We start from the raw sequence: 20,594 nt of genomic DNA, 5'->3' as shown, positions 1-20,594 counted from the left end.
AACGATACCTCAACGAAGTGGCGTGAAAATGTATAGCGGCCAAATTTCCCGTAAACGCGTGATGTGGATAGAGGGTAAACAGCGGAGGACCCAGAGAAAAATCCACGCGGTCATGGGGAGAGAGAGACAGGCAAACTCCAAATATGCAGCAGGCATCAGGGTCCGGGATCGATCCCACGACCTCCTGTATACCAGGCAAGGGAGTTAACATCTCCAAGCCACCGTGGTGATGATGATGATGAGAGACTTAAACTCCAAATACACAGCAGCAGGCGTCAAGGTCGTGATCGAACCCACGACCTCCTGTATACCAGGCGAGGGAGTTAACATCTCCTAGCCACCGTGGTGATGATGATGATGAGAGACTTCAACTCCAAATACACAGCAGCAGGCGTCAGAGTCAGGATCGAACCCACGACCTCCTGTATACCAGGCGAGGGAGTTAACATCTCCAAGCCACCGTGGTGATGATGATGAGAGACTTAAACTCCAAATACACAGCAGCAGGCGTCAGAGTCAGGATCGAACCCACGACCTCCTGTATACCAGGCGAGGGAGTTAACATCTCCAAGCCACCGTGGTGATGATGATGAGAGACTTAAACTCCAAATACACAGCAGCAGGCGTCAGAGTCAGGATCGAACCTACGACCTCCTGTATACCAGGCGAGGGAGTTAGCATCTCCTAGCCATCGCGGCACCCTTGACCGTAGCCCAGCAGCGAGGGATGGTGGATCACTGCAGAGATCCAGAGATACTCCCTTCCCGCGTGCATCGTGGAAGAGCCACATCGCTCGCTCGCCAACAGCAGGTGGTGGAGCAAAAATGTCAATTCCCGATCTGTTCCGTCTGCATGGGATAGAGTGTTTCCCCCTCTCGCACGCGTGGTGTTTCTCCGGGTGCCCCGGTTTCCTCCCACGTGTAAACACCCCTTAATTGGCCGCCTTAACATATAGAGGACCGCAGAACTTGGGAAATTGTTGGTAGTGCGGGCTCATCATCGCGTGGCTGCTGCTGCTGCCTTCTCGCTCGTCTGTGGAGCCACAGACGAGCGAAAAGCTTCTTCTTGGTTCTTTCGGTAAGGTCACGTAGAAGGGAAGTAATAAAATAATAAAAATAAAACATAATAAAATAATATAATAAGCTCTTCGTGTGGAATGAGTGCGACGTTACAATGTCATCGCTTGGGCACCGGAGGCCAATCCAATCTAAATGATGATGATTTAAAAGTGCATAGCTCCAGTGGAATCCAAATATCGGAAGGAAGAGCGTTCCAGACGGACGCTAGATGATGGCCTCCCCGCGAGCGTTACTGTGAGTTACCTGCACCATACTTCGCCACGCTGCTCATTGCGGATTGGCGGTGGGACGAGTTTGGATATCGCTCATCGACGCAATCAGAAGAGAGAGAGAGAGCGGTACAATCAGGCGGTACAATCAGAGAGAGAGAGAGACTTGACTTTTAAACAACTTTTATTGCCGCCAGCAGCAGCAGCACTGGAGGCGATTTCGATTCGAAATACACAAAGTCACCAGCAAACAAATGAAAATAAACGCTACAAATCCACGCGCTGTGGCACTAAAAGCACCGCGCACAACACGAAAGAAAAGCCACGTGGTGGTGGTGGTCATCGCGCACGCCACGGTGACGAGCGAGCGCTTCAGAAGGTGAACACCACGAGGGTGCCGTGCACGCTGGTGCAGAGAGGGGCTTGTCCGGCTCCCCAGCGTTCGAAGAAGACGTGCACATCACCGACATGTGTGTGGTACATGGCGTGCTCCAGCCGGAGCCGCGCCTTAAGCAGGCCTCTGAACACTGGAAGCACAGAGCAGCCGTCAGTGTCACCTTCCAGCATCGTTTTTCTCGTTCTGTACAGAGCGGTACCATCAGGCGGTATGATCAGAAGAGAGAGAGAGAGAGAGCGGAGAGCGACTTTGCCAGTGTTGGCAGTCGTCGGCCGCGAGCCGAGTCACGCCCGCGTGCCCTCGTCACTTCCAAGTCGACACCATGAGCAACATTCCACCTTCAAGGCCACGTTTGGCCGCTACCACTGACAGTCTGACACACGAGCCAGTTGGGCTAATTGCTGCCAAATGCCCATACTGGTTCACTGGCATGTATCAGGGGGTGACGGAGTCGTTTTTTTTTTCTTTTTGGTTCAAACACTGCCTGCCATTTGCTGGTGTTGAGGCTTGGGTTTTTGAAAACACGGCTCCACTGTTTTCCTCTTGGCCCTGGCCCACGACGGCCCAGGTGCGAACACTTTGTGGAAATTTCGCTACGGACTGCGGGGCTTGCTGATGAGTGCCCGAGAACGTGAAACCAGTCCACGACGTTCGCTTCAGCTGAACGACTGCCAACGTCATTGGAGCCCAGTCGACTGAAGCCTCGATTTGTTTTATCTTTGTACTTTTGGCGAACATTGAATTTCGTTTAAAATTCACAACCTTACCGAAAGTGTTCGCATGTAGTGTCCGCTCTTGCTCACGCCAGCAATTCGGCAGCATTGCCCCGACATCGACGGGACCTTGAGCCAGAGGTGGAAATTCCATATTCCAATTGGGCGGGAGGGGACAGTTTGTTTTTTTATAATACACGGGGTGAATATTTCAGCATCGCCACAGATTGGAGCTCATTATTATTCACCCCAGAGATGGGGTTGAGCCTTTGACAACATCACGCTGCCTTAAGTCGCATGGCAACCGAATCATGGTGCTTCATCCTACGCGAAATGACCATCCTCATCATCATCAGCCATAATAAAATCAACTGCTAGATGCAGACCTCCCCAAGCCCCCCCCCCCCCCCCACACACACACGGTCCTACGATGCCACATTATTCAGCTCGGCTTCACATATTTACAGCCAGGAAGAGCCTGTGGAGAGACAACAGCAAAATGATGCGGGTCACAAGGTGGCAAGTGGAAGAAAAGAGATCAAGAGGAATGGGGGGTGGGGGGGGGCGATGTGGTGCGATTGGACACGGGGGCCCGAGGAGCGGCAAGAGAGATGGCGCAGCGTGGAGAAGGTTTGGCAAGGACAGAGGACACCCCCACATGAGTGGGACCAACGCGTGGAAGAAGAAGAAATCATTTTTCAGCAGGCTGCTGCCAGGGCGGTGCTGCTTCGCGTCAACCCAACATTTAGAATCAACGTCACGCGTTTAGAGAGTTTTGCTGCAATACATTTTCCACGCACGATGTTGATGACGTTGAGCCATTTCGGCGAGCTGTCATTTGTGATAGTCAGGTCGCTTCTGGGAAAAATGTGTCTGAAAAGGCACCCCCAAGGAAAACCAGCGCCCTCCTGGGCACCCGTGCAAAAGAGTTTTGCAGCTTCTCGGATTCCTCCAGTAGAAATAAAGACTCTGATTGTGACGGTTCTTGAGACACTTGTCCAGTATTATTCATAATTTAGATGATGATGATGATGATAATGATTTGAAGCTTTCGTGACTACAGGAATCCATACTCTTTGGTTCTTTCGGTAAAGTCACGTGGGTAGAAAAATTAAATAAATCACGACGTTTCGGGCGCAACACAAACGTCCGTCATCAGGTGGGAAAGCGTATGCTTGTGTTGCGCCCGAAACGTCGTGATTTATTTTATTTTATACCTACGTGACTTTACCGAAAGAACCAAAGAGTATGATGATGATAATAATGTTTAGTTTTATACGCGTAAAATTGTGGTTCGTTCAAAATTCCATCTCACATCTGCTGAGGAACCGCAGTCGAACGGGAAGGGAGCATCGGCAGCCACGTGGTCAGTCGCCACTACCGACAATCACCCAAGCTCTGTCGTTCTTTATACATTAAGCTGTTTTCAGCCAATTAATGAGTGCTCGTAATATTACAGCCCGTTGCCAAACCGCTGCTAGGTGAAGACCTCCCCACACCGTAGCGCCCCAGTACTGAAGTTTACACACCGCAACTGGGTTCTCATTTAAGGCCGAGTCGCGGGCAGGAATGTAATTGAGGTCACTGGTGTTCGTAGTGCAGCACGCTAACCGCTGCGCCACCGCTCTTCGTAACAACACCACCGCACAACACTGAGCATCCAACAACATTACGAATACCACCACCATCGCCACCACTAATACCACCACCGCTAACACCACAGCCGCCACCGCCACCACCACCAGCACTACCACAACCATCGCCACCAACGCCACCATGACCACTATTGCCACTATTGCCACCACCACCAGCACCACCGCCACCACTGCCACCACCACCACTGCCACCACCACCACAACCACCACCACCGCCACCACCAACACCACCACCGCTACCGCCGCCTTCACCGCCACTGCCGCCACCACCGCTAGCACCACCGCCACCGATCGTTCCGATTATTTTTGCTCACCAGCGGAGGCAGGCAGGGCTCAACGTCGTGTATGCTGGACGACCACAAGGACGTTTGACCCGGAGCGTGGCTCTGCCAGTGTCATTTGTCTGGCATCTACAGTCGCAGACATCTGCAGTGGCCCCTCGTTGACTCCAGCCGCGCTCAATCTGGACTCTATTTAAAGATCACGGCCCTGCTACGGTTCTCAAAGTGCTTGCTACTTAAGGGCAGGCGGCCGGCAAGAGTTGAATCTGGATCTTGTAATCCACATTCCAAGGAAGTGATTGATTAGAATCGTGGTGGTGGTGGTGGTGGTTATGGGTGCTACTCGCTAACAGCACTTGCCCCAACAGTCTTGTTAAGGCTATACGGGGGATCTTTGTCTTTGTTGGTGGTGGTTGGTGGTGGTGGTCATGGGTGCTACTCGCTAACAGCACTTGCTCCAACAGTCTTAAATTTCGATTTAAAGCTTTCGTGACTGCAGGGATTCATCTTCTTGGTTCTTTCGGTAAAGTCGCGTAGAAGGGAAATAATACAATAATACCTGAGGACGGCTGCTTGCGTTGTGGCCGAAACGTCGTGAGAATTGTATTTTATGATGTTTTATTTTTTATTATTTTATTATTTCCCTTCTACGTGACTTTACCGAAAGAACCAAGAAGACCCAACAGTCTTGTTAAGGCTATATGGGGGATCTTTGTCTTTGTTGGTGGTGGTTGGTGGTGCCGGTGGTGGTGGTTTTCTGTAATTTTCTTTGTCAGTTGTCTGTGTTTCTAATCCAGGTGTGGATAATATGCAGTGATTGAAAACGTTCACCACTAAGTGGTGGTGGTGGTTATTTGTTTTTTCCCCCCTATAATTATTTGTCTTTGGGTTTTGTCAAGGAAAGAAGAGGCCGTTGATGTAATTGATGATCAAGACCACTTGAGGTTTTCGTCATATGCTCATCCGCGCTGTTTATGTTGCACTCAGGGCGATGCGCGTTTGTCGACGATGGGATTTATTTGGGCTCTTCAGAAATAATGATGTTTTCGTTTTCTACAATTGCGTCTCACACAATCGCAGAGGAACCACAGACACGAGCTGGAAAGGTAGCAGCCAGGGAGTGAGCAGGCAACGCCAACAATTGCACCAAGCTCAGAAGTTCATCATATTTATGAAGTTGTTTTTCAGCCGATTCATGAGTGTTTATACTATATAGACATTTGCCAATCCACTGCTGGATGAAGACCTCCGCACAAGGAGTCAAGGGGATCGTCCATAAATGACGTCACGCGATTTTGGACGATTTTTGACCTCCCCCCCCCAAATAAAACATGCTTCAAATCGCTTTAAACTATTGTCATTGTAGTGCGTATTTAATGTGGCGCTGCACTCTGATGTTGTAGGAGAAAACATTTATTTAAAAGTCTATTTAATTAAGCAGAACGTGTTGTCTATATTTATTTAAATTTGTGCATTTTGATGAGACGTCACATTTCTCACCCCCCCCCCCCCCTCGTCACACATCGTCACAAATGTCTGACCCCCCCCCCCCCGCTAGGTGCGTGACGTCATTTATGGACGGCCCCCAATCCCAGGGGGGGCTATGCATCGCGCGCTCTCTGGCACGTTTCAGCGGCCGTCTGGAACGCTCTTCCTTCCGATGCGAGGAAGCCACCGGAGCTATGCACTTTGAAACCATCATCGAGATTGACAAACTCATTCATTTAGAACGGCTTTTTGTGCGTAGTTTTCTGTCCTTCCCAGGCACCTCCGATTAGCGCGGTTGGCTACGTACGGTGTGAAAGAAGTTCAACATGCTGACAGACATGGGAAGCATCTATACATCACAAAACGTGTTACCCTTTATGGCAATAAAACAGGAGGTGTTACGATGTTCAAACACCAAATTTAAAAAAACCTCTTCGGAGGAATGAAGTCTGCAATCACCGCACGTACTTGTTGTGAACACGCAAACAAACATGCTCAGGCATAGATAGGAAACCCGACTACAAAACGCGAGTACGAGGGGGTCAATACTTTATCCCGTACCCATGGGACAGATGGATGTGAGTCCGCACTTTGCTGTACCACCTTCACCTGGCGAGCCAGGGCACGGCCACTCGTCGATGCCCACCAGCATAAATAGACGCTCCAAGAGTGGTGGTGTTTCATTTAGACGCTGTCGCCTCGACAGACCTGGTCTTCACCTGAGGACGGCTGCTTGTGTTGTGGCCGAAACGTCGTGAGAATTATTTTATTATGTTTTGTTTTTATTATTTTATTACTTCCCTTTTACGTGACTTTACCGAAAGAACCAAGAAGATGAAAAAAATGTAAATCAATCAAAGACTTTAATTTTGATTGAAAGCTTTCGTGACTGCAGGGATTAAAATAATACAAATAATATAAATATAAAACGAATTTTCTTGCCGTGGATTTCACACCTGATTACGATTGCTTGTGTTGCAGTGGAAACGTCGTGAGAATTTTTATTGTTTAATATTTATAATATTTTATTATTTCCTTTCTACGTGACTTTACCGAGAGAACCAAGAATATCATATCAATCAAAGACTTCCCCAACATTTGTGTGTGTGTGTATGTGCGTTGATCCACTAACCCTCGCCGCTGCTGCTGCTGCCTCCACAGTACCGGCTTACAGACAGTCAAACTCGCAGCAGCAGTACAGCCCCTACCACCACCACCCGAAAATGACGAGTTTAGTTCAATCATCCGAACACCGATTAACGACGGTGACGAATCGGGTGTGAAACGGCATGTTTCACTCTGGGTATATTTAACCCTTTTTTCCATTTTTCTTTCACCCAGCATCATTAACAACCTCGATGCCATTAGCGGCAGATGTGAACGCGTGGCTTTGCTCTCGGCGTAATTTCCCACACCTTTGCACCCTTGGGGGTCACAATTAAGAGGCTCATTACCTCGAGGTCCAAATGTATTCCAAATGGGAATGAAAGGCATTCCGACTGGAAGGTGTTCTCATGGTGCACGGCGGAGCATTGATGCTGTTTGTTAAGAGAGTTGTGCCCTGTAAAGACAAACAACTAAACTTTTATTTTTATTTTATCAAGTAAGACCCCACTGAGCTACTATAGAGCTCGTTTTCAGAAGCGACCTGGCCACAGATGATAGCTCAACGAAGTGGGCTTATCGTTACGTGGGAATTTATAGCGGCCGAATTACTCTAAAACTCGCGTGATGATATCGATTCGAAACGCGAAGGGAAAACCCGGAGGACGCGGTTGAAAATCCACCGCAAACTCGAAATATACAGCAGCAGGCGTCAGGGTCGAACCCACGACCTCCTGTGTACCAACACAGAGACACACAGAGACAACACAGAGACACAGAGAGAGACACACAACATAGACACACAGAGACAAGACAGAGACACAGAGAGAGAGACACAACACAGAGACACACAGAGACAACACAGAGACAAACAGATAGAGAGAGATACACAACAAAGACACACAGAGACAACACAGAGACACAGAGAGAGACACACAACACAGAGACACACAGAGACAACACAGAGACAAACAGATAGAGAGAGACACACAACAAAGACACACAGAGACAACACAGAGACACAGAGAGAGACACACAACACAGAGACACACAGAGACAACACAGAAACAAACAGATGGAGAGAGACACAACAAAGACACACAGAGACAACACAGAGACACAGAGAGAGACACACAACACAAAGACACACAGAAACAACACAGAGACACACAGAGACACACAAAGACACAGAGAGAGAGACACACAACATAGGCACACAGAGACAACACAGAGACACGCAGATACACACAAAGACACACAGAGAGAGACACACAACATAGACACACAGAGACACACAGAGACACACAAAGACACACAGAGAGAGACACACAACAAAGACACACAGAGACAACACAGAGACACAGAGAGACACACAACATAGACGCACAGAGACAACACATAGACACAGAGAGAGACACACAATATAGACACACAGAGACAACACAGAGACACAGAGAGAGACACACATTTGAAGTCACAGAGATGTACGTGCAGCCCTTGGCAAGCGAACAGTTGTTGTTGTTGTTTGTTTGTTTGTTTTTGCCGGCTAACATTGCGATTTGACTTTCGAATGTCTGACACGCGTGTCGTACACTTCGCACTTAGGGGTGCACCTTTTTGCCAAATGCAGCTTTCAAGAAAAATAATCCCGAGCTGGTGAAGGCTGCGGCTTATTTTTTCTCTGTGCGCTTCCATTTATTTTAGCTTTTTTTTGAAACTTTTTTTTTATTTACCCAACGAGGAATTTTCCAAACACGCCAAGTTATGGACCTTCCTTTAAAAAAAAAACTAACTAACTCAAATAAAAAGACACACACACACAAGGCGGTGGGTGGGTGGGTGATAGAAGAGGCTTTCAAGGTTTGCAAAGTTTCGCCACCCAAAACGGAAATGTGTGGGGAGCCTCTCGCAGCGAAGGGGGCAAACCCCTACAGCGGTCGATCGGCATCTCACATGCAGTGAAGAGGTGGGTGGCGGGGGACTATCACTGCCATCGATGACTTCAAGCCGGCGTGGAAGAGTAGACCAAATACACCCTAAATTTCGATTTAAAGCTTTCGTGACTGCAGGGATTCATCTTCTTGGTTCTTTCGGTAAAGTCACGTAGAAGGGAAATAATAAAATAATAAAAATAAAACATAATAAAATACAATTCTCACGACGTGTTGGCCGCAACTCAAGCAGCCGTCCTCAGGTGGAGAGCAGATCTGTCTGAGAGCAGGTCTGTCGAGTAGACAGAGTCAAGCTCTCCACCTGAGGACGGCTGCTTGCGTTGTGGCCGAAACGTCGTGAGAATTATTTTATTATGTTTTATTTTTATTATTTTATTATTTCCCTTCTACGTGACTTTACCGAAAGAACCAAGAAGACAAATAAACCCTCTCGAGGTCATGGCGGAGGTTTCCTTCTGCTGGCGGTCGTGTCGAGCGGAGCACTTTCGGGGGCCTCCGATAAACGTTTCGTGCCGCAGCCTGAATCGTTGAGAAAACTGACAAAAAGCAGCAACTCATTGCGCCTTGCTTGTGGATCAGTGTGAGTCGTGGGGAGCGGTGGTGCAGTGGTTAGCGCTACGCTGCGAACCTGGCGACCCGGATTCGATTCCCGCTCACGGCCAACACTGGTGACGATTGTCTGAACCGGTCCTGGGCCTCCCCTAGGTCGATTTAGCCACAAATGAGTACCCGGTGCGGTGTGTAAACATCGACGCTGGGGAGACAAAGGCGGTCGGGCGTGGTGTTGGGCACCCACCCCCTCGTGTGCCGTGCCGCTAACAGCACCTACAGTCTGTTAAGGCTATACGGGGGATCTTTGTCTTTGTAGTAAAACATACACGGATGTCCATTCGTCTCTCCACGGTAGTTGGGTGGTGATGATGATGATGGTCGTGATGATGATGGTGGTGGTGATGGTGGTGGTAATGATGACGATGGTGGTGGTGATGATGGTAGTGGTAATGACGACGATGATGATGGTGGTGTTAAATGTGTAGATTTGTTAAAAATCAAGCAGTTGTGGGTTATCAAGTTTTTATTTCTCCCCAGGACACGGCTCGACGATGACACTTTTAATTTATTTAATTGGCTAAGCTCCGCCGAAGCATCAATAGCGCGCGTGGACCAAATCCTCACACGAGCCCCGATGCAGTGCAGCAATAGCCCGTCGGAGGCCGTCGGACTGCAAAAAGGGCTGCGTGCAGAACGAGAGAGAGCGAGAGAGTGAGCGAGAGAGTGAGCGAGAAAGAGAGCGAGAAAGAGAGCGAGAGAGTGAGCGAGAGAGTGAGCGAGAGAGTGAGCGAGAGAGTGAGCGAGAGAGTGAGCGAGAGAGTGAGCGAGAGAGTGAGCGAGAGAGTGAGCGAGAGAGTGAGCGAGAGAGTGAGCGAGAGAGTGAGCGAGAGAGTGAGCGAGCGAGAGAGTGAGCGAGAGAGTGAGCGAGAGAGTGAGCGAGAGAGTGAGCGAGAGAGTGAGCGAGAGAGTGAGCGAGAGAGTGAGCGAGAGAGTGAGCGAGAGAGAGAGTGAGCGAGAGGTGGGGGTTTTACATAAAGCTAAGTTTGAAAAAAAAAAATTTACGAAATGATGAACGAAGCAAAGTGCCGAATACACCGAGCATATTCTTGTTTCCATTGATCGTAAAAAAAAAAGAGAGAGCAACACGCGTGCAAATTACATCCAGTTCCAAACACTTCCCACTTCAGCTTCCTTCCTGAGCCCTGGCAATTACGGAGAGAGGGGAGGCAGGGAGAGAGTGGAGGGAGACAGAGAGAGAGAGGAGGGAGAGAGGGAGGGAGGGATGCCGAGTGGAGGGAGAAGGCAAGGAATGGGGTGGGGGGGGTGACGATTGATTGGGAGGTCACTCCAATTTGGGATGAAAGTGGGAAAACATTTTCACGTTCGCCCACTTAGAAGCACGGTCCTCGTTATTTATTTTCTATCCGTGAATAAGAACGTTCGGTCGACCGTTCATTTTGGGCACCACGGACACGAGATGTTAACTACCGCACCTGGTACACAGGAGGTCGTGGGTTCGATACCGACCCTGACGCCTGCTGCTGTATATTTGGAGTTTGAGTGTCTCTCTCTCTCATCATCACGGTGGCTATGAGATGTTAACTACCGCACCTGGTACACAGGAGGTCGTGGGTTCGATACCGACCCTGACGCCTGCTGCTGTATATTTGGAGTTTGAGTGTCTCTCTCTCTCATCATCACGGTGGCTAAGAGATGTTAACTACCGCGCCTGGTACACAGAAGGTCGTGGGTTCGATACCGACCCTGACGCCTGCTGCTGTATATTTGGAGTTTGAGTATCTCTCTCTCTCATCATCACGGTGGCTATGAGATGTTAACTACCGCACCTGGTACACAGGAGGTCGTGGGTTCGATACCGACCCTGACGCCTGCTGCTGTATATTTGGAGTTTGAGTGTCTCTCTCTCTCATCATCACGGTGGCTATGAGATGTTAACTACATCGCCTGGTACACAGGAGGTCGTGGGTTCGATACCGACCCTGACGCCTGCTGCTGTATATTTGGAGTTTGAGTGTCTCTCTCTATCATTATCACGGTGGCGAGGAGATGTTAACTACCTCGCCTGGTACACAGGAGGTCGTGGGTTCGATACCGACCCTGACGCCTGCTGCTGTATATTTGGAGTTTGAGTGTCTCTCTCTATCATTATCACGGTGGCGAGGAGATGTTAACTACCTCGCCTGGTACACAGGAGGTCGTGGGTTCGATACCGACCCTGACGCCTGCTGCTGTATATTTGGAGTTTGAGTGTCTCTCTCTCTCATCATCACGGTGGCTAAGAGATGTTAACTACCGCGCCTGGTACACAGAAGGTCGTGGGTTCGATACCGACCCTGACGCCTGCTGCTGTATATTTGGAGTTTGAGTGTCTCTCTCTATCATTATCACGGTGGCGAGGAGATGTTAACTACCTCGCCTGGTACACAGGAGGTCGTGGGTTCGATACCGACCCTGACGCCTGCTGCTGTATATTTGGAGTTTGCGTGTCTCTCTCTCTCATCATTACGGTGGCTAGGAGATGTTAACTACCTCGCCTGATGTACAGGAGGTCGTGTGTTCGATACCGACCCTGACGCCTGCTGCTGTATATTTGGAGTTTGAGTGTCTCTCTCTCTCTCTCATAATCACGGTGGCTATGAGATGTTAACTACCGCACCTGGTACACAGGAGGTCCTGGGTTCGATACCGACCCTGACGCCTGCTGCTGTATATTTGGAGTTTGAGTGTCTCTCTCTCTCTCATCATTACGGTGGCTATGAGATGTTAACTACCGCACCTGGTACACAGGAGGTCCTGGGATCGATACCGACCCTGACGCCTGCTGCTGTATATTTGGAGTTTGAGTGTCTCTCTCTCGTTCTCCCCGTGGTCGCATGGATTCTTCTCCGGGTCCTCCTTCGGCATGCGGACGCTCATTTTCCCCTCGGTTAAATAACGATTTGCCCCGCTCCCACCCCCCTTTTCCCCCTAAATGTGTTTCCATTTGTGCCATCGTCATTACGCAACTTCTAGAGCCAGGTCTGGGTTGCAACGTTGCAGAAGGCGGCATGTGGTTCTCCGTAGGGTCTCGCCCGGCAAAATAAAGTTACGCTGCTGTCATTATTGTCCGTGAACACATCACGTGGAGTGTGCGGAATGTCATCAGTGTCTCGATTTAAAAGCTTTCGTGACTGCAGGGATTCTTATTCTTGGTGCTTTTGGTAAAGTCACGTAGAAGGGAAATAATAAAATGATAAAAATAAAACATTACAAAAATTCTCACTTTATTATGTTTTATTTTTATTATTTTATCATTTCCCTTCTACGTGGCTTTACCGAAAGAACCAAGAATATGTTGTCAATGTCGTTTAGTTAATTTGGTTGAACCCCAGAGGTGAGGGCTCAAGTGACCAGTGATAAATGTCACTTGCACGGGCGACCCGGGGCAAGACCCCAACTTCTAGTTCAAGTAAGCGATCAGTGCCAAAATAAAAAATAAAAACCGCGGTACAGAAATAAAAACAAAAAAATTAAAATATACATTTTGATTTAAAGCTTTCGTGACTGCAGGGATTCACATTCTTGATTATTTCGGTAAAGTCACGTAGAAGCGAAATAATAAAATATTAAAATTTTTCAAACAATACAAATTCTCACGACGTTTCGACTGCAACACAAGCAATCATCATCAGGTGTGAAATCTACAGCAAGAAATTTTATTTTATTTTCTTGCTGTGGATTTCACACCTGATGATGATTGCTTGTGTTGCAGTCGAAACGTTGTGAGAATGTTTATTGTTATATATTTATATTATTATTTCCCTTCTACGTGACTTGACCGAAAGAACCAAGAATAACTAAAATATAGTATGAAAAATAAGAATAGATTTTACCTTTTCTGGCAATTAAACAGGGGTTGTTAAGATGTTCAAAAAAATAAATAAATAGCTTTCGCGAGGAATCAAGTCTGCATCAACCACACGTACTTGTGGTGAACATGCAAACAGACATGCTCTGATAATTGGTATGCTAATCTCTCACACTACAATAGCCACTTACACAGCCTCAGGCAGACCATCTCTATCCCCGCACTCTCTCCCTGAGGCTGCACCCATCTCAGGCCTATAACACATTCCTGCGGAGGGAGCTGGTAGGAACATTGGGTTGCTCGGTCAATGGCCTGCAGGGTCAACGGCGGCGTGGTGTATTCCGCACATATGGCCGACTGTGAGGGCGGGCACAAGCCGGCGTGAGTAGGTTAAACGTTGAGTTTTATAAGGGCACCACGGGGTGACCAGCCCCTCCCCACCCAGCCCCACCCCTCCCACCCCCCCACCCAGCCCCACCCTCCCCACCCAGCCCCTCCCCACCCTCCCCTCCCTACCCAGCCCCTCCCCTCCCTCCCCACCCAGCGGAGGGCAGAACCGATGCAGACTTTACTCAGCCACTGACTGATCGCCGTGAACGGGAATCAAACTCACGGAGGTCAGGTTTTTCAGGAGCCGTGTATTCAACTTTGCACCACCCATACAACCCATCCAAACCCCCCTCTCCACATGCACCCAACCCCCAGGGCCGAATGATAATTGGTAAATTTTGAGAAAGTGAAAAAAAATTTAAAATATGCAATAATTGACAAAAAATAAAGCAGCCACACAACCGAAATGCAGTGCAATGGCCTATGAATGATACTTATATTTGCCTCAAAAAATAAATATTCTGGATAATGTACGGCTCAACGCGCGACATATTGCAGGAGCGGAGAGGTAAGTTGATATAGGACGTCAATTTAAGGCGGCCTTATATTTTCATTGCAGTTATAGGAGCCTGAAACAAGGCACACATTGGAAATTAACCATCCCCATGCCTCTACTTGTCAAGTGAGCTGTGTGTTTTGGACGGGAAAAGGGGACAATCTAGCCCAACAGGTCTGAAATAACACCCTTCTCTTCGTCACCGCGGATTTCAAATTCGTAAAATAAATATGAAGGATTTTCTATGAATGTTCACGTTGCGAGCAGGAAGGCAGACAGGCGTAGAGAGAGAGAGATATTTTAAATAAGTACAACCCGTAAAAACAAAGTTTTTCACTATAAATTCTTTATATGCGTGGCGGCTAGAGTCCTCTCGTCCTCTGGCTTGAGATGGCTGCCACCTATGGGTCAGATGATTGTCTGCCAGCATTAAGCAATAGGTAATTAAATATTTATTTATTTTTCCCTAAACAGTGTAACATTTTGGAAGAAAATTTTCACGAAAATTAATTGTCACGCACAACGAGTCTGTGTGGAAAATGTCAGCTCGATTGGATCACGGGAAGTGGGTTAAAAAACGACCGAAAGATTTGCACGGTCGTAAGCAAGCAAGCACGCAAGCAAGCAAGCAAGCGAACTTAATATAAAGGATTTAAAAATACCACTTTTCTTTTGCCCTATATTTCTTTGGCGGTCATTGACGTTTATTGTAGGATTCACCGAAAGATATTGAGAGCGTTGATTCCAGCGGAGTGGAATCGTCAGCCCAGGGGCCAGCGTGTGCAAGGTGTCTGACATGCGTTTGTTGTGGCAGATTGAATCAATAACAAACAAACAAAACATCAAAATAACGTACTCAAAATATGGTGCTTTTCGACCAACTACAATTCGACTTCAAGGTCAAAGATAAAACGACCGAGTGGGGAAACGAGGAACGGTTGAAGGGCACTTCCAGGAGACAGTCACAGAGGAGATGGAGCGATTAAATCAGCTCGTATGCAGGCGCCGATCGCAGGATCGTAAGACACGAGTGCGGCTTGGGATGCCTTCATCCAGCGGTGGATCAATCTTGGCTGATGATGATAATGTTCTAAAGGTCTTGGCTGATTATGAAGTGTTTTGTTGTGGGTTTTGTTATACTCGGTCAAAGACTTAAAAGGTCAAGCGGCTAGCGAACGCGCGCGTGACTATCACAGATAAGAATGAATGTGCTTCATGAAGTGAGCAAGGTTATGAAAGCTTGGGGGGGGGGGGGTGGGGGAAGAAATGATGGGGAGGGAATTCCAAAGTGGAGCGGTGCGAGGGAAGAAGCAGAAAGAAGAGTGTCGTGATCTGCGGTGTGGTGAGTGAGTGAGCGGGTGAGTGAGTGGGTGAGTGGGTGAGTGAGTGGGTGAGTGAGTGAGTGAGCGGGTGAGTGAGTGAGCGGGTGAGTGAGTGCGTGGGTGAGTGAATAGGTGAGTGAGTGAGTGGGTGAGTGAGTGGGTGGGTGAGTGAGTGGGTGAGTGAGTGAGCGGGTGAGTGAGTGGGTGAGTGAGTGGGTGAGTGAGCGGGTGAGTGAGTAGGTGAGTGAGTGAGCGGGTGAGTGAGTGGGTGAGTGGGTGAGTGGGTGAGTGAGTGGGTGGGTGAGTGAGTGGGTGGGTGAGTGAGTGGGTGGGTGAGTGAGTGAGTGGGTGAGCGAGTGGGTGGGTGAGTGAGTGGGTGGGTGAGTGAGTGGGTGAGTGAGTGGGCGGGTGAGTGAGTGGGTGAGTGAGTGGGTGAGTGAGTGGGTGAGTGAGTGAGCGGGTGAGTGAGTGGGTGAGTGAGTGAGTGGGTGGGTGAGTGAGTGAGCGGGTGAGTGAGTGGGTGGGTGGGTGAGTGAGCGGGTGAGTGAGTGGGTGAGTGAGTGAGTGAGTGGGTGGGTGGTGAGTGAGTGGGTGAGTGAGTGAGCGGGTGAGTGAGTGGGTGAGTGAGTGAGTGGGTGAGTGGATGAGTGAGTGGGTGAGTGAGTGAGCGGGTGAGTGAGTGAGTGGGTGAGTGAGCGGGTGAGTGAGTGAGTGGGTGAGTGAGTGAGTGAGTGAGTGGGTGAGTGAGTGAGCGGGTGAGTGAGTGGGTGAGTGAGTGAGTGAGTGGGTGAGTGAGTGGGTGAGTGAGTGGGTGAGTGAGCGGGTGAATGAGTGGGTGAGTGAGTGGGTGAGTGAGTGGGTGAGTGAGTGAGTGAGTGGTGAGTGAGTGAGTGGGTGAGTGAGTGGGTGAGTGAGTGAGTGGGTGAGTGAGTGGGTGGGTGAGTGAGTGGGTGAGTGAGTGAGCGGGTGAGTGAGTGGGTGAGCGGGTGAGTGAGTGGGTGAGTGAGTGAGCGGGTGAGTGAGTGCGTGGGTGAGTGAGTAGGTGAGTGAGTGAGCGGGTGAGTGGGTGAGTGGGTGAGTGAGTGGGTGAGTGAGTGGGTGAGTGGGTGAGTGGGTGAGTGAGTGGGTGAGTGAGTGAATGAACGGGTGAGTGAGTGGGTGAGTGAGTGAGTGCGTGGCTGAGTGAGAAAGTTGGTGAATGGGTGAATGAGTGAGTGGATGAGTGAAGTGAATGGGTGAGTGAGAGGTTAGGTGAATGAGTGAGTGAGCGGGTGAGTGAGTGAGCGGGTGAGTTGGTGAGTGAGTGAGTGAGTGGCTGAGTGAGAAAGTTGGTGAATGGGTGAATGAGTGAGTGGGTGAGTGAAGTGAATTGGTGAGTGAGAGGATAGGTGAATGAGTGAGTGAGTGGGTGAGTGAGTGAGTGGGTGATTGCAAAAGTGGCTGAATGGGTGAGTGAGTGGGTGAGTGAGAAAGTGGGTGAGTGAGTGAGTGAGTGACTGGGTGAGTGAGTGGGTGAGTTGGTGAGTGAGTGGGTGAATGGGTAAGTGAAAGAGTGGGTGAGTAAGAGAGTGGGTGAATAATTAATGGGTGAGCGAGTGGGTGAATGGGTGAAGATTGGGTGAGTGGGTTAGTGGGTGAGTTGCTGAGTGAGTTGGTGAGTGCGTGAGTGAGTGGGTGGGTGAACGGGTGAGTGAGAGTGTGGGTGAATGATTAATGGGTGAGCGAGTGGGTGAATGGGTGAAGAGTGGGTGAGTGGGTGGGTGTCTGGCAAAACAACCCCGTACCTCCTTGTGGTGCCGGACGGGCAACGCTGTCGTGTGCAGTTCCGTGGTGGGAGGGCCAATTCCGATAGGATTTTCCCCTCATGGCATTTGTAACCACCACAGCGGCTAAATGGGGGCTCTGGACGGGTGTGAGGGGCTAGTAACCCCTCAACCTTCAATTAATTACCACTAAACCATGTCGAAAATATCTAATAAATTAGCTTGTGCCGGAGGCCCCGGGGGGGCAGACGTCTATGACGTCTCCTGGCCAAACTGAATATTTACCCTCGGGGCTCCTCCAGAAACAACATAAAAACACTTCGTGTGGCCACGTGGAATGTTCGAACGCTCACTGCGGAGGAGAGGCTGCCACTCCTCTGTCGGGAGCTGGACCGGTACCGCCTGGATCTCTGTGGTATTCAGGAGGTCCCGGTGGACCGGTTCTGGCTCCTGCCACCATGAGGGGTGGAAAGTCCTCTACTCGGGGCAGGAGACTGCCAAACAACTGGGTGTGGCTCTTCTTCTGAACAAAATAATGAAGGGGGCGTGGGAGCGTGGTGGTGAGGTGTGGGAAGCTGTAAGCCCCAGGCTACTTTGGGCTCGCCTTCCCATCAACCGGAGGCGAGGAGTGGTGGTCGTGGTTACTTATGCCCCCACTTAAGACGAACATCCGTGGAGGGATGCAGGCAAGACCGATGAGTCAGATGCCTTCTATGACCTCCTGTCACAGGTGCTCGCTAAAGTGGCCCCTCGGGATAGAGTCATCTTGTTGGGTGACTTCAATGCCCGAGTTGGTCATGATGCTGGCACCTGGTCTGGAGTGATTGGAAGACATCGGCCAGATCAGCTCACTAACAACGGCAGGAGGCTGCTAGATTTTTGTGCAGCCCATGGGCTTGTAATTACCAACACGCTGTTCTGGCATCGGCACATCCACACTACATCATGGATGCATGCCGGGCCCAAGCAAGAACATCTGCTGGACTACATAGTGACAGAACAGCGGATGCGGGCCCATGTCCTTGAAACCAGGGCCTACCGTGGAGCTGATCTGCCCGCTGACCGTCGACTTGTCATCTTAGATGCGCCTGCTATTCTTCCACTCCGGTGCTGGGTGTACACCCAGGACCCCATCCAAACCCAAAGTGGCCTGGTCTCAGCTAGCTGATGAAAGTTGTAAGCGAGAATTTCATCATCACTTGCAGCTGGGGTTGGCATGGTCCCCCACTCCTCCTGATGTCGAGGGCAAATGGGCGAGGTTTAGGACTGTGGCTCATGCAGGTGCAATGGCTGCTTTTGGGTACGTGGTCCAGACCTCCCAGAGACCCTGGCTGACAGAAGAGGTGTTCAAGCTGGCTGAGAAAAAGCGACAGGCCCACTCTCTTCGGCTCCATCATCCCACATCAGAGAATGAGGCTTACCGCAGCCTTCGCTCGGAGGTTCGGAGAACCGTGAGGAGCTGTAATGATGGGTGGTGGTCGCGGGTTGCTGAGGAGATGGAGTCTGCCTCAGTGGCCCGTGATCACAAATTACTCTTTAACTCCATCACAAAAGTAACCTGCAGCGCCACACCTATTACCATCATTAGGGGAAAGAACAGTGATCCAGTCTTTGACACCCAGGAACAGGTAATGCAGATTTGCTGAGTATTTCTGTGAGAGCCTGGGGGAGGGGAAATCCCTCAGTCAAGAAAATATCGTGGGACAAAGTGGGGATGACCCTGCTGAGGCTGCGGTGTCTCAAATATTGGAAGAAGTCACCACCTGTGAGTGGCTGACTGCGGTGGCATCTGTTTAGGAAGTACTGAAGGCGATCCGGAGTCTGAGACCAGGAAAGACACCGGGCAGAGATGATCTTCCAAGCAAAATGCTGAGGGAGGGTGGCGTTTGTGCAGAGACTGCCCTACATGACATCATAACAACAGTCTGGACCGCTGGACGGGTTCCGCAGAATTGGAAGTATGCCCTGGTGGTACCCCTCTTTAAGAAGGGGGACCGCACAAACTGTGACAACTACAGGGGCATCTCACTCCTCAGTGTGACGGGAAAGGTCCTGGCAAGGATTATTTAACATCGCCTTGCTAGGCACGCTGAGGAGAGGCTTGCGAGCAGAGCGCAACGAGCAGAGCGCCGGGTGGCTAAGACACAGCAAGTGCATCAGCCAGTCGTCTAAGTCAGTCGACCTGTGTCATCTGGGTCTGCCCCGTGACCTCCTGCCAGCGGGCGTTCGACACTTCACGTGGCTTCAAGGTGCACATGGCCTGGCACAAGCGTTGTGGTGACGTCACCGCCACTTAGTGGCGAATGCCGGTTGTTGTTGTTGTGGTTGTGACCTGCAGGGTGGTGATTGACCCCGGATGGAAGAGACGAAACGTGCGGTCTGGTAGTGGAAGAACCAACGAGTGCAGTTCACGGCAGAGGTAACCATAGCAGCGACAGCAGAGACGAAAGAGTGACAAGAATAAATGGTACCAATCTATCGACCCCGGGAGGGATGATGGGCCGAGTCGGCACACGACTGGAATTTCAACTTGCAATTTTACGACTTTAGGGGGTTTCGCAGGAACGTGGAAAATGAACGAGGAGAATGAGTGAAGAGATTGAACGTGGAGAATGAATTAGGAGAATGAACGAGGAGAGAGAATGAGAACGAACGAGATTGAATGAGAATGAACGAAGAGAGTGAACGAAAATTCATTAGGAGAATGAACGAGGTGAATGAACGAGGAGAATGAACGAGAATGAACGAGAAGAATGAAGGAGGAGGATGAATGAGGAGAATGAACGAGGAAAGTGAACGGAGAGAATGAATGAGAATGAATTAGGAGAGTGAATGAAGAGAATGAACAAAGAAGATGAACGAGGAGAATGAATGAGGAGAGTGCATGAGAAGAATGAACGAAGAGAACGAACGAGAATGAATTAGGAGAGTGAATGAAGGGAATGAACGAAGAAGATGAACGAGGAGAATGAATGAGGAGAGTGCATGAGGAGAATGAACGAAGAGAATGAACGAGAATGAATTAGGAGAATGAATGAGGAGAATGAACGAGAAGAATGAACGAGGAGAATGAACGAAAATGAATGAGGAGATGAATGAGCAGAATAAACGGGGAGAATGAATGATAAGAATGAATGAGGAGAATGAATGAGGAAAATGAACGAAAAGAATGAACGAGGAGAATGAACGAAAATGAATGAGGAGAATGAATGAGCAGAATAAACGGGGAGAATGAATGAGGAGAATGAACGAAAATGAATGAGGAGAATGAATGAGCAGAATAAACGGGGAGAATGAATGAGGAGAATGAACGAAAATGAATGAT

Source organism: Lethenteron reissneri, chromosome 45 (assembly GCF_015708825.2).
Source record: "Lethenteron reissneri isolate LAM-NWPU_2019-01 chromosome 45, ASM1570882v1, whole genome shotgun sequence".
NCBI classification, from domain to species: domain Eukaryota; kingdom Metazoa; phylum Chordata; class Hyperoartia; order Petromyzontiformes; family Petromyzontidae; genus Lethenteron; species Lethenteron reissneri.
The sequence above is the reverse complement of the archived record's forward strand: the minus strand, read 5'-3'. Positions refer to the sequence as shown.